The sequence below is a fragment of the Hemitrygon akajei genome, chromosome 15, assembly GCF_048418815.1.
Source record: "Hemitrygon akajei chromosome 15, sHemAka1.3, whole genome shotgun sequence".
Classification (NCBI taxonomy): domain Eukaryota; kingdom Metazoa; phylum Chordata; class Chondrichthyes; order Myliobatiformes; family Dasyatidae; genus Hemitrygon; species Hemitrygon akajei.
Genome location: NC_133138.1, coordinates 22,457,972 through 22,470,766, shown reverse-complemented (window position 1 = coordinate 22,470,766; position 12,795 = coordinate 22,457,972). Strand labels below are relative to the sequence as shown.

Below are 12,795 nucleotides of genomic sequence, written 5' to 3'. Positions count from 1 at the left end.
AAAGTGGAGATGCTGGATCACTTTTATGATTACATCTGTACTGGGCTCAGGACAGGTCATCTGTTGTGATTACATTCATTAAACTGATGACTTGCTCTACAAAGGATTGTGCAAGTGGGAAAATTGTGGCAGGGTAGTTGGCAACGTAACTGGTTTATGAATCGGCTTTGTTCTAACAAAATATTGGGACCTGCTGCGGAGGCCAAAGGGTCATTCCTGTTCCTCCGTTTAAACAGCATGATTCAAAATTTCTGAAATGATGAGCTACCAAAACTATTGTCGCCGTGCAGTTCAGAGGCATTTTGATTCAAATAGTCTTGCCATATGGTGAAAATAATCCTTCAATGCGTGATGCATGCTTTTCCCCTATCTCAAACACATGAATGATCATCTAAATGAAAACAGCGCTGAGATTGACCTTGAAACTTTTTGATATTTCAAAAAGGAGCAGTCACAGATGCAGAGCAGTTAGCACAACCCGTTACAGCAGCAGCGACCAACAATCGGGGTTTAATTGCCGCCACTATTTGCAAGGAGCTTGCATGTTTTCCACATGGTTTTTGTCCGGTTGCTCCTGTTTCCTTCCTCATTCCAAGGTTAGGGTTTGTAAGTTGTGGGCATGCTATGTTGGTGACAGAAGCTTGGAGATGCTTGCAAGTTGCCCCCAGCGCAATCCTTGGTCTCTGTTGGTCATTTACGCAAATGATGCATTTCACCACATTTCAATGAATGCATAACAAATAAAGCAAATCTTTTTCTTAAAAAAAAAAATCTTCAAGTAAATTCTGGAAATAGTATTTCATGATGAACTTGTTCAAATTGCAAGGGGTAAATTTGTACTGTCAATTTGGGCTACACGTACTTTGCAGTAACATCCACTATAGTTCAATTCTATTCACTCACAATGAACCGACCATGTAGTAATGGTCCCAGAAGTTCAAAGCATTCAACAGAAATGTTGACTTCTGTGGTCCAGACTTTTTTTGTTATTGATTTTACTGCAGTTACATATATTTTTCATTAATGTTGGATAGTTTTGCTTTAGCAATATCTCAATGCAAGTCAGCAGAAAATGATCAGAACCTGAAATACTTATGTAAGTGAAATTGTCCTGTTTTGTTCCAAATTATTAAGTCGGTCAGTAAAAAAAAAATCTCCTCTTCTGATTCAGATAATTCTAATAGCTGATATTAATTGGGGAGAGGAACAAACACTTGCCTGTTTTAGAATCAGAATCAGGTTTATTATCACCAGCATGTGTCATGAAAATCATTAACTTAGCAGCAGCAATACAATGCAATACATGATAATACAGAAAAAAAGTAAATCATTTTCCAGTAAGTATTTCTGTATATTGAATAGATCCAAAATAGTGCAAAACAATATTTGTTTTTAAAAAAGTGAGGTAGTGTACATGGGTTCAATGTCAATTTAGGAATCATATGGCAGAGGGGAAGAAGCTGTTTCTGAATCACTGAGTGTGTGCCTTCAGGCTTCTGTACCTCCTACCTGATGGTAACAGTGAGAAAAGGGCATCCCCTGGGTGCTGGAAGTCCTTAATGATGGATGCTGCCTTTCTGAGACACTGTTCCTTGAAGATGTCTTGGATACTATGGGAATGGAACTGACTAATATTACAATTTTCCGTAGCTTCTATAGCCACCCCCAAACCCCACCCCAAACCAGACAGTGATGCAGCCTGTCAGAATGCTCTCCATGGTACACTCGTGGAAGTTTCGAGAGTTTTAGCTGACAGACAAAATCTTTTCAAACTCCTAATAAAATATAGCCATTGTCTTCCCTCCTTTATAGCTCCATCGATATGTTGGGAACAGGTCTGATCCTCATCGATCCTGACACCCAGGAACTTGAAACTGCTCACTCTCTCCACTCCTGATCCCTTTGAGGTTTGGTTCCTGTTCCCTCACCTAACCCTTTCTGAAGTCCACAATCAGTTCTTTCATTTTACTGACACTGAGTGCAAGGTTGTTGCTACGACACCTCTCAACTAGCTGGCATATCTCATTTCTGTACGCCCTCTCATTTCCATCTGATATGCTACCAACAACGGTTGAATCATCAGCAAATTTGTAGATGATATTGGAGCTTTACCTAACTACACAGTCATGGGTATAGAGGGAGTAGATCAGTGTGCTACGCACCCACCACTGATGTGCGCCAGAGCTGATCATCAGTAAGCAAGAGGTATTATCACTAATCCACACAGATTGTGGTCCTCCTGGTTAGGAAATTGAGGAACAAATTGCAGAGGGAGGTATGGAGATCCAGGTTCTGTAGCTATCAGTCAGGACTGTGGGAATAATGGTGTTAAATGCTGAGCTAAAGTCAACAAACAACATTTATTCAGCACACAAAATACTAATGGTAAGCCATGTTTTTTTACAAATCTGATACTGCTCATGGAAAAATTCAGCATCTCAGGACCATAAATGAAGCTAAATCAATGTTTCAGATCCATGACCCATCAATAGAATTGGGTAAGAGAAAACGGGAGAAAAAGTTAATTTTAATTTGTGATGGATAGAAAAAAAGGGAATATTTTTGACAAAATGAGGCTGGGGTTGCGATGGTGATAAGTGGTTGATGAAACCATCTGGTGCTTTGAGGCCAGGTAGCTTCATCAGCAACTTTATCAAGCACGTAGTTCTGTTGCACATGAAGCCCAAGAGATTATGCATGATACAATAACACAATTATTGGCCTTTCAGACTTCCTTTCTACCATTGGTCATTCCTGTGAAATTGAGAGTTGGGAATGAGGTAATGGGGTGAGCAATCAAGGGAAGGGAGATGAATTCAATGGCCACTTTACTAGGTACAGGTGGAGCCCCATGTGATCTGGTGCTGCTGTCATTCATCTAACTTCGAGGTTCGACATGTGGTTTCAGACATGCTTTTCTGCACACCACTGTTGTAATGCCTGGGTATTTGATTACTGCCAGCTTGAACCAGTCTGGCCATTCTCTTCTGACCGCTATCATCAACAAGGTGTTTTTGCACATAGATCTGCCACTCACTGGATGTTTTATCTTGTCTCTCGTACCATTTTCTGTCAACTCTAGAGACTGTTGCATGTGAAAATCCCAGGAGATTTGCAGTTCCTGAGATACTTAAACCACCCTGTCAGGCACCAGCGATCATTCCACAGTCAGTCACTTAGATCACATTCCTTCCGCATGCTGAGCAACAGCAGAAGCTTTTGACCGTGTCTGCATGCTTTTATGCATTGAGTTGTTGCCGCATGATTGGCTGATCAGATATTTGCATTAACAAGTAGGTGCACCTAATAAAATGGCCACTGAGTGTATAGGAACTAGATCATGAGATCTTTGGTTGGTGAATATGGGGTTAGTGGCGAGGGACCACAGTTAGCTGCTGTTGTTGGTATGTGATAGTCACAACTGGCTTGCAGCCCGATTCGAAAACAGCTTGGTGGGACGGAATGGATTTGTGACCCAGGCGAATAGAAGCAAAGGATGAAAAGGTGTTGAGCAGTGACTGCATTTTAGAGGAACATTTTGGATTTTTGGGGATTCTGAGGATGTGTTATGTAAACACAAGTTGATGCTTTGCTTTTAAATTAAAACGTGTAAAATGAAATGGAAATATTTCCATTGTATTAAAGACCTAAATCAAAACCAAAATGGTGTAAATTCCTATTCTGCTGCAAAACAATGAACGTTCATAGATTCATGAATATATTGTAAAGAATGGTACAGTGTTAGACGCAAATTATGTATAAACCAGAAAATTAAACTCCTAATGTTCAATTTCTGAATGAAATTCCAACTATCCTAAAAGTGGTTGCTGAATACAAATTAGTCACTTGACATTTTAATCATGTTTTATGCAACTTCTGGTGTGAAGCCAAAAACGACTCGACAAAAATATTATTTTTAATCACATGATGTTGGGTAGTAAGTGCTGGCAGTGTAATGAAGTATGAGAATGTGGAATTGTTACTGCTTGAAAGATTCAGCAGATGCAATTCGGCAATAATCAGGAAACCTCAGTCGTTCAGTGCTATGGATGGAGGAACCGAAAGTCAGTTGAAGCTTTTGGGCTGAAATCGATAAACATTATTGATCATCCAGAGAACGTGGGGCTGTCTTGTCAAGAGTGGATTAGAAAGACAGGCACTTTGTCATTTGAGGAAACAGACTATCAACTTCCTTCTCCTTCAGAGTATTCACTGCTTGTCAAAAACATTGCCATGGAAATTCTCATCTCATTTTGACTTTGGAGTAATTTATACTCAATGACCTCTTTATTAGGTACACCTGTACACTTATCAATGAAGATATGTATACAACCAATCATGTGGCAGCAACTCAATGTGGGAAAAAAAAACACATGCAGACATAGTCAAGAGGTTCGGTTATTGTACAGATCAAATATCAGAATGGGGAAGATGTGACCAAAATGACTTTGATCATGGAATGATTGGTGCTAGATGGTATAGTCTGAGTACTGTATTTCATAAACTGCTGATCAGGGATTTTCACACACAACAGTTTCTTATGTTTATCAGGAACAGTGAGGGGAATAAATAACATCCATTGAGTAGCAGTTCTGTGGTGAAAATGCCTTGTTCATGAAAGGGGTTGGACAGAGAGTTTTTGCATCTGTGTTTACATAGGAGACTAACACAGTCTATAGAGGTGAGGTCTGGACTGTATGCACTTTCCAGAGAAAGAGGTGTTTGCTGTTTTGAGGCATATTAAGGTGAATAAATCCCAGGACCTGATGAGCTGTTCCCTCAGACCTTGTGGGGGCGGGGTGGAGGGCTAATGCAGAAATTGCTGGAGCCTGAGCAGAGACATTTAAAATGTCCTTAGCAACAGGTGAGGTGCTGGAGGATTTGAGGATAGCTAACATTGTTCCGTTGTCTAAGGAAGGCTCTAAAAAAAAAAAGCCAGGAAATCATAGGCCAGTGAGCCTGCCATCAGTAGTGGAAAAGTTATTGGAAGGTATTCTAAAAGACTGGAAATAGAAGTATTTGGATAGACAGGGAATGATTAGGGATAGTCACCATGGCTTTGTGCGTGGTAGGTCTTGTCTAACAAATCTTGTAGAGTTTGTTACAGATGTTACTAGGGAAGTTGATGAAGGCAATGTAGTGGTTGTTGTCTACATGGACTTTCAGAAACTCCCACAGGAGAGAGTAAATTGGATTTGACACTGTCTTTGCGGGAAAAGCCAGGCAGTGGTAGTAAATGATCGCCTCTCTGACTGGAGGCCTGTGACAAGTGGTGTGCTGCAGGGATCAGTGCTGGGTCTGTTATTGGTTGTCATCTGTATCAGTGATCTGGATGATAATGTGGTAAACAGGATCACCCAATTTGAGGATGAACCAAGATTGGGGGTGCAGTGCACAGCAAGGAAGGCTATCAATCCTTGAGGCGGTATCTGGACCGGCTGGAAAAATGTGTTGAAAAATAACAGATGGAATTTCATGCAGACAAGTGTGAGGTGTTGCATTTTGGGTGAACAAACCAGGATAGGACTTACTCGATGAGCAGTAGGGCATTGAGGATTGCAGCAGAACAGAGGGATCCAGGCATACAAATCCATAATTCCTTGAAAGTAACGTCACAAGTAGATATTCATAAAGTAAGTTTTTGATGCATTGGCCTTCATAAATCAAAGTATTGAGTACAGGAGTTGGGATGTTATGTTAAAGTTGTATAGGACCTCGATGAGGCCTAATTTGGAGTATTGTGTGCAATTCTGGTTATCTACCTACAGGAAAGGATATAAGGGGCACAGATAAAATTATTAAGGATGTTGCCAGAACTCGAGAACCGGTTTAACAGGAAAAATTTGCATAGGTTAGGACTTTATTCCCTAGATCATAGGAGAATGAGTGGACGTTTCATAGAAGTATACTAAAGAGAGGGATATAGATAGGTTATATGCAAGCAGGATTTTTCCATTGTAGTTAGATGAGACTAGAAATAAAGGTCATGGATTAAGAGTGAAATGTGAAATGCATAAGGGGAACATGAGGCGGATCTTCTTCACTCAGGGTGGCAAGAGTGTGGAGCGATTTGCCAGTAGAAGTGGTGGATTTGGGTTTGATTTCAAAAGTTAAGAGACATTTGGATCGATACATGGATGGGAGGGGTATGGGGGGGGGTATTGTCTAGCTGTAGGTCAATTGAACTAGGCAGTTCACTAGTTTGTCATGGACTAGTTGGACCAAAAGCTTTTCTTCTGTGCTGTAGTATTCTGTGACTCTAGGTCAGATGGGAATGGCCAGACTAGTTTAAGCTGACAGGAAGGTGACAGTAACTGAAGTGGTGTGCAGCGGAGTGCCTCTGAACACACACCATGTCGAAACTTGAAGTGGATGGGCTACAGCAGCAGAAGCCCACGAACGTACAGGAGGCACCTAATGGTGTGGCCACTGAGTGTACGTGGGGTCATATTCTTCTCAGATGCTTGCTTAATATTGTGGATGGGATGTACTTATCTGATAGTCTGATCAAATTCAATCATGTTAATAAGTTCATGCTACACTTTGGTAGAATGAATCCAAATCAAAACTGAATAATTTCTCATAATGTAAAAATATTCATGAGGATTAATTTCTTCCTTGTACAAATGTGATGAAAGATTGCAGTTGACTTTTTTTGCCATCAAACATTCACTGGTGGCCTTTGTAGTTCCTTCTTACCTACTTTCTGGGAAGTCCTGTATATCCAAACTGAATTCCAATGATGAACTCGTAGGAGGGTCAATTCTTATGAATTTAATAATTTATAATTAAGTTGTTGATTGAAAAAAATTGAAAGATGTGCTTGTGATAAGATTGCATTATTACATTGTGGCTAACATGTAAGAATGTACTTCAGAGCATGGGAGGAGGTGATTCAATATATCATGGCTGTGCTCGCTTTTGAAAGAGCAATCAATTTATCCCACTCCCAAATTCTTTGTCCCTGGTTTCTATTTTGAGTATATTTTCAATTCCCTTCTGAAAACTACTATTGAATTTACTTCCACCTTCATTTCAGGCAGTGTTACAGCATTAAACAAATCCTTTTTTGTCTCATGTTCTTGCGTCAATTCTTTAAAATTTGTCTCCTTTGGTACTGACCCACTTGCCAGTGGAAACTGCGTCTTACTTGCTGCATGATAACCTATATGTATGAAAGCACCATTTTGAAATCTTTTATTCCAAGGAAACATTATCAACTTGCCTAGAGAATGATTATTGGCTGATAATACTCCATGTGGCACAACACATGAAGGTTGTCCTCAACAGCTTCAACAATTTTTAGTTGAAGTGTTCAACCACTTCCATACAAAGTCTCCTTCACTACTTGCTGGGCTTGATTTCCTATGATCAGTCTTTAATCTCTGCAGGTTAGCTTCAGACCAGAGAAACATCTATTGGGTCAAGTGCAAATATACTCATGCAGCAATGGTAATTGAATGCAAATTCTATGTTTGGATTTATGCAGGGAAATAGAAAGCAAGTGTACAATTTAAATCCCTTTTAGAGTGTTAGTCCAGTAACCCACTATTTTACATCTTTCATAGGAGCACATAACTATTGCAGCCAATTTCTCCCTTTTTCATAGAGAGATGCCAATAATTTTCACATCACATTGTAGACATTAACTTTGACTGCTAATTTACTGTCAAAAACATGTAGAAACAATAGTCAAAGCTACTGAGCTTGAATATGAGTAAGCATGTGTAAAGGCTAGATTCAATATCTACTGTTTGTCATGAAATTTGAAATACTATTGTAGAATCATTAACCCTATACCAGTTGTCTTTTGCATGGTTTGCTCTTTGGTCAGTCTTTGTTTATGTACAGTTTTTCATAAACTTAATTGTACTTTTTCCTTTTCCTATAAATGCCTACAAGAAAATGCAGCTTACAATATTCTATCATAACATACTGTACATTACCATATACTACAATAAGATCTATTTTGAGGTCCATTCATTATTTTTATTAAAAATTTATTTGATTTCTGATTTGATACCTGGGGCCAAATTTTCTGAAACACTAGTTACTTTTGAAGTTGATCCTATTGAAACACCAAGACCTACAGGGCTTAGATATTATCTCTGGGTGCCAAAGAGTATCTTCGTGCATGTGTGTTGCATGTACATGCTTCTGAATCTGAACTGAAATTATGATAGATACAATACTTAATTTATTATAAATGGGGAAATACATGGCACTCAAGACAATTAGGGAGTATTGTACTTCAGTGGAAATATCAGCAAAGTTAAGCACAATCCCACCAATCTTTTTGCACCTGATCAATTGAAGAAGGCAAAGAAGATAGTTTGTCATAAGAACAGAGATTCTGCAGATACTGGAAATCCAAAGCAACACACACAAAATGCTGGAGGAACTCAGCAGGTCAGGCAGCATCCATGGAAATGTACAGACAGTCAATGCTTCGGGCAGAAACCCTTAAAAAAACAGCTTTTAAGCTTTTTGACTTTCAGTGCCCATCAGCTCCTTTTAAGCTGAGATCAAAAAGATTACCAATCGTTTTGTTTATCCTGACTTTTGTTCACTTTATAATATTGCTGAGATGACAGACTTGGGGCGGGATGGCACTAAACTCTTAAAAACATTTCTTGGTATTTAATTAAAAACAGAAAATGCTGGCAGAACTCAGCAGGCCAGACAGCATCTATGGCAGGAGGTAGTGACGACGTTTCGGGCCGAAACCCTTCATCAGGAGTGAAGTAACATGGGATGGTCAAGGGGGGGATAAGAAGTGGGGGGAGGGATAAAGTAGAGAGCTAGGAAGTGATAGGCTGGAAGGAAATGGGCTCGGGGGGAAGGTGGAGAATTATGGGAAATAAAAGAAAACGAAAGGTAGGGCTGGGGGGAGATTATAGTGAGGGGGGAAAAAAGAGAGAGAAAGAGAACCAGACTAAAATAATAGATAGGGATGGGGGTAAAGGGGGGGGGGGGTAGGGGTATCAACGAAGGTCAGTGAGTTGGATGTTCAAGCCGGCAGGTAGGAGGCTACCTAGGCAGGAGATAAGGTGTTGCTCCATCAACCTGCCCGTGGCCTCATCTTGACGGTAGAGGAGGCCATGGACAGACATATTGGAGTGGGAGTGGTCTGTGGAATTGAAGTGTGTGGCCACAGGGAGATCCCGCCACTGCTAGAGGACTGAGCGCCGGTGTTCGGCGAAACAGTCTCCCAGTCTGTGGCGGGTCTCCCCAATGTACAAATGGCCACATTGGGAGCACCGGATACAGTATATCACCCCAGCTGACTCACAGGTGAAGTGGTGCCTCACCTGAAAGGACTGTCTGGGGCCTAGGATGGTGGTGAGGGAAGAAGTGTGGGGGCAGGTGTAGCACTTCTTCCATTTGCAGGGATAAGTGCCCGGATGGAGGGATGGGGAGAATGAATGGACAAGGGAGTCGCGTAGGGAGCGATCCCTGCGGAAAGCCAAGAGTGGGGGGAGGGGAAGATGTGACTGGTGGTGGGATCCTGTTGGAGGTGGCGGAAGTTACGGAGGATTATACGTTGGATCTGTGGGCTGGTAGGGTGATAGATGAGGACCGGGGGACTCTATCCCTGGTGGGCTGGTGGGGGGATGGGGTGAGGGCAGAGGTGCATGAAATACGGGAGACGCGATGGAGGGCAGAGTTGATAGTGGACGAAGGGAAGCCCCTTTCTTTAAAAAAGGGAGACATCTGCTTTGTCCTAGAATGAAAGGCCTCATCCTGAGGGCAGATGCGGCAGAGGTGAAGGAATTGAGAGAAAGGGATAGCATTTTTGCAGGAGACAGGGTGGGAGGAGGAATAGTCTAGGTAGCTGTGGGAGTTAGTAGGTTTGTAGTAGACGTCGGTGGATAGGCTGTCTGCACCACTTCACCTGCGAGTCAACTGGGGTATGATATACTGTATCCGGTTCTCCTGATGTGGCCATTTATACATTGCGGAGACCCGCTGCAGACTGGGAGACCGTTTCGCTCAGTCCTCCAGCAGTGGTGGGATCTCCCTGTGGCCACACACTTCAATTCCACAGACCACCCCCACTCCGACGTGTCTGTCCATGGCCTCCTCTACCGTCAAGATGAGGCCACACGCAGGTCGATGGAGCAATACCTTATCTCCCACCTAGGTAGCCTCCTACCTGCCGGCATGAACATCCAATTCACAGACCTCCGTTGATACCCCTGCCCCCCCCCCCCTTACCCCCATCCCTATCTATTAGTCTGGTTCTCTTTCTCTCTCTTTTTTCCCCCTCACTATAATCTCCCCCCAGCCCTACCTTTCTTTCTCTTTTATTTCCCATAATTCTCCACCTTCCCCCTGGCCCATTTCCCTCCAGCCTATCTCTTCCCAGCTCTCTACTTTATCCCTCCCCCCATTTCTTATCCCCCCCCTTGACCATCCCATGTTACTTCACTCCTGATGAAGGGTTTCGGCCTGAAACGTCGTCACTACTTCCTCCCATAGATGCTGTCTGGCCTGCTGAGTTCTGCCAGCATTTTGTGTTTTTATTTATTTCCAGCATCTGCGGATTCACTCGTGTTGTCCTGGTATTTAATTCCTATTTCTCTTTTCTGCATTGTCCCAGAATGACCCAGAGACCCTCCTTGTTTCAGGGGTCTCAGAAGCAGAAGCCCCCTGTTCAGTTGTACTGTCTCCATTTGGTGCTAACTGGATCACTAGTAGCAGATGCCATTCATCAACAGCAGGGGGCAGGAGACTTGGAGCGCCACGGGATTTCAGCGCAACAACGGAGGAGTGGCATCTAGTAAAAGCAGAAATTCAGCATCTGAATAATTGACTGGCACTGCCTATGAGCTGCTAAAATGCCCCACACTGCAGGTTAAGTGTAGGCAATTAAAGCTATAATGAGTGGCAGTAATTGAGGAAAAGTCAGGGAATGAGGATCAACTTTATTCATCGTAAACATTTACATGTGTTAGGAATTTGCTGCGGTGTGTTGGTCAGGGTGTGACCTGGAACAAAAATGAACAAAAAAGGCTCTGCAGAGGATGTACTGCTTACAGCAGTTAGTAAAATTCCATCATCCCCAGCACATACCGGTGCAATTCTATACTGCCATCACTGAGAGCATCCTCACATCAGACATTACTGTCTGGTTTGGTGCAGCATTTTCTTACAATATATGAAAGCTACAGTGAACTGTCAGGTCAGCAGCTGATTAAATGCCAGGGACAAATTCAAGAAAAGCAAAACTCTCTCAGGTTACAAACACTAGGAAATGTCCCACCTAGTAATATGTGTTTTCTTCTGAGGTTAAGGCTAATATATGGTTGTGATGGTTAATGTAAAATGTTAAGCTGCACTGAATTATTTTTTTTCCGATGAACTTGACTTGTTACCACTGAAGGTCAAAATAGGAATGTAATTTCCAAGCATCAACATCTTTCATCTTAATATAAAGAATTTATAGAAAGGATATCGTAGTTTAAATCTGAAGTAATTTTTTTCAAAGATTTCAAAATTGCTGCTGTAACCAAGGTTGAAATCTTCACTTCCTTGTAAAGATGTAGTTATATAGTGTCACAATATGTTTTCATTAAATTATCATAAACAATGGAAATAGATTTTTGCTACCTATTTCTCACTTGATTTTGAATTTCAACAGATCGATCCAGAAAGACCATTTTCAGACAAAGCAGTGCCATTTGAGCCCACAATTTCTTTGTGATGTGCTGAAAGATCCACAGTGGTAAGCTTGGATATTTCTGTCTAATTATTTGTCCGTAGCTTCTGCTATATATTCCTATCAAAATAAATGATAGAGCAGTTGGTTAAAGGATACCCTTGAATGAATTGTGACAGGGTACCAATAAATTTACAATTATTTTTATTTGCTTCAGAGATAAAACAGTCATTTTCATTTGGAAAGGCCATGAGATATTCAGCCCATTTGCTTTTCGATTATGGCTGATTTATTATCCCCCTCTAACCCATTCTCCTGCCTTCTCCCCATAACCTTTGATACCCTTACTAATCAAGAACCGATCAACAGCCGCTTTCAACTTACCCACTGATTTGGTCTCCACAGCCATCTGCAGCACAGATTCACCACTCTTTATTTAAGAAATTTCTCCTCATCTCAGTGCTAAAGGAACACAGATTTGCTCTGAGGCTGTGTTTTTTGGTCTTATTTACCCCACTACAGGAAATATCCTCTCCAACTCCTGTGAATCTGGGATTTTTCAATGTTTTGTAGGTTTCAATGAGATGCTCCATCACCCATCTGAATTCCAATGAGTACAGGCCCAAAGCCATCAAATGTTCTTATTGTATTTATCTTTTCATTCTGGAGATCATTCCAATAAAACTCTTCTGGACCCTTTCCAATGCCAGCTCACTCTACAGACATGGGGTCTAAAATTTCCCACAATACTCCAAATGTGGTCTGACCAATGCCTTATAAATTCTCAGCATGGCATCCTTCTTCTCAGATTCTATTTCTCCTGAAATGAAGGTTAACGTTGCATTTGCCTTCTTTACTGTCAATTCAACATGCAAGTTAACCTTTGGGGAATCCTATACTAGGATTGCCTCTTCCCTTTGTACCTCCAATTTCTGAATTTGCTCCCTGTTTAGAAAATAGTCTGCATCTGAACTCCTTTTACCAAAATGCATGAGTATACATTTCTCTATATTGTGTTTCATTTCCCACTTCTTTTACCAATCTCTTAACCCATCCAAGTCCTTTTCCAGACTCCCTGCTAACTCAGCAATACTTGCCCCTCCACCTAGCTTTCTGTCATCCACAAATTTGGC

At 41.4% G+C, this 12,795-nt stretch overlaps 1 protein-coding gene across 9 annotated transcripts in view; it reads left to right on the top strand.

Annotated features, from left to right (window-relative positions):
- Window positions 1–12,795, top strand: part of tenm2a (teneurin transmembrane protein 2a) — a 2,964,155-nt gene that overhangs the window by 745,785 nt on the left and 2,205,575 nt on the right. For all 9 annotated transcript variants that reach the window (XM_073067293.1, XM_073067288.1, XM_073067292.1 and 6 more), the window contains one exon: window positions 11,645–11,728. The gene's annotated coding sequence lies outside the window, so the exon portion shown is untranslated. The remainder of the gene's footprint in view (window positions 1–11,644; window positions 11,729–12,795) is intronic.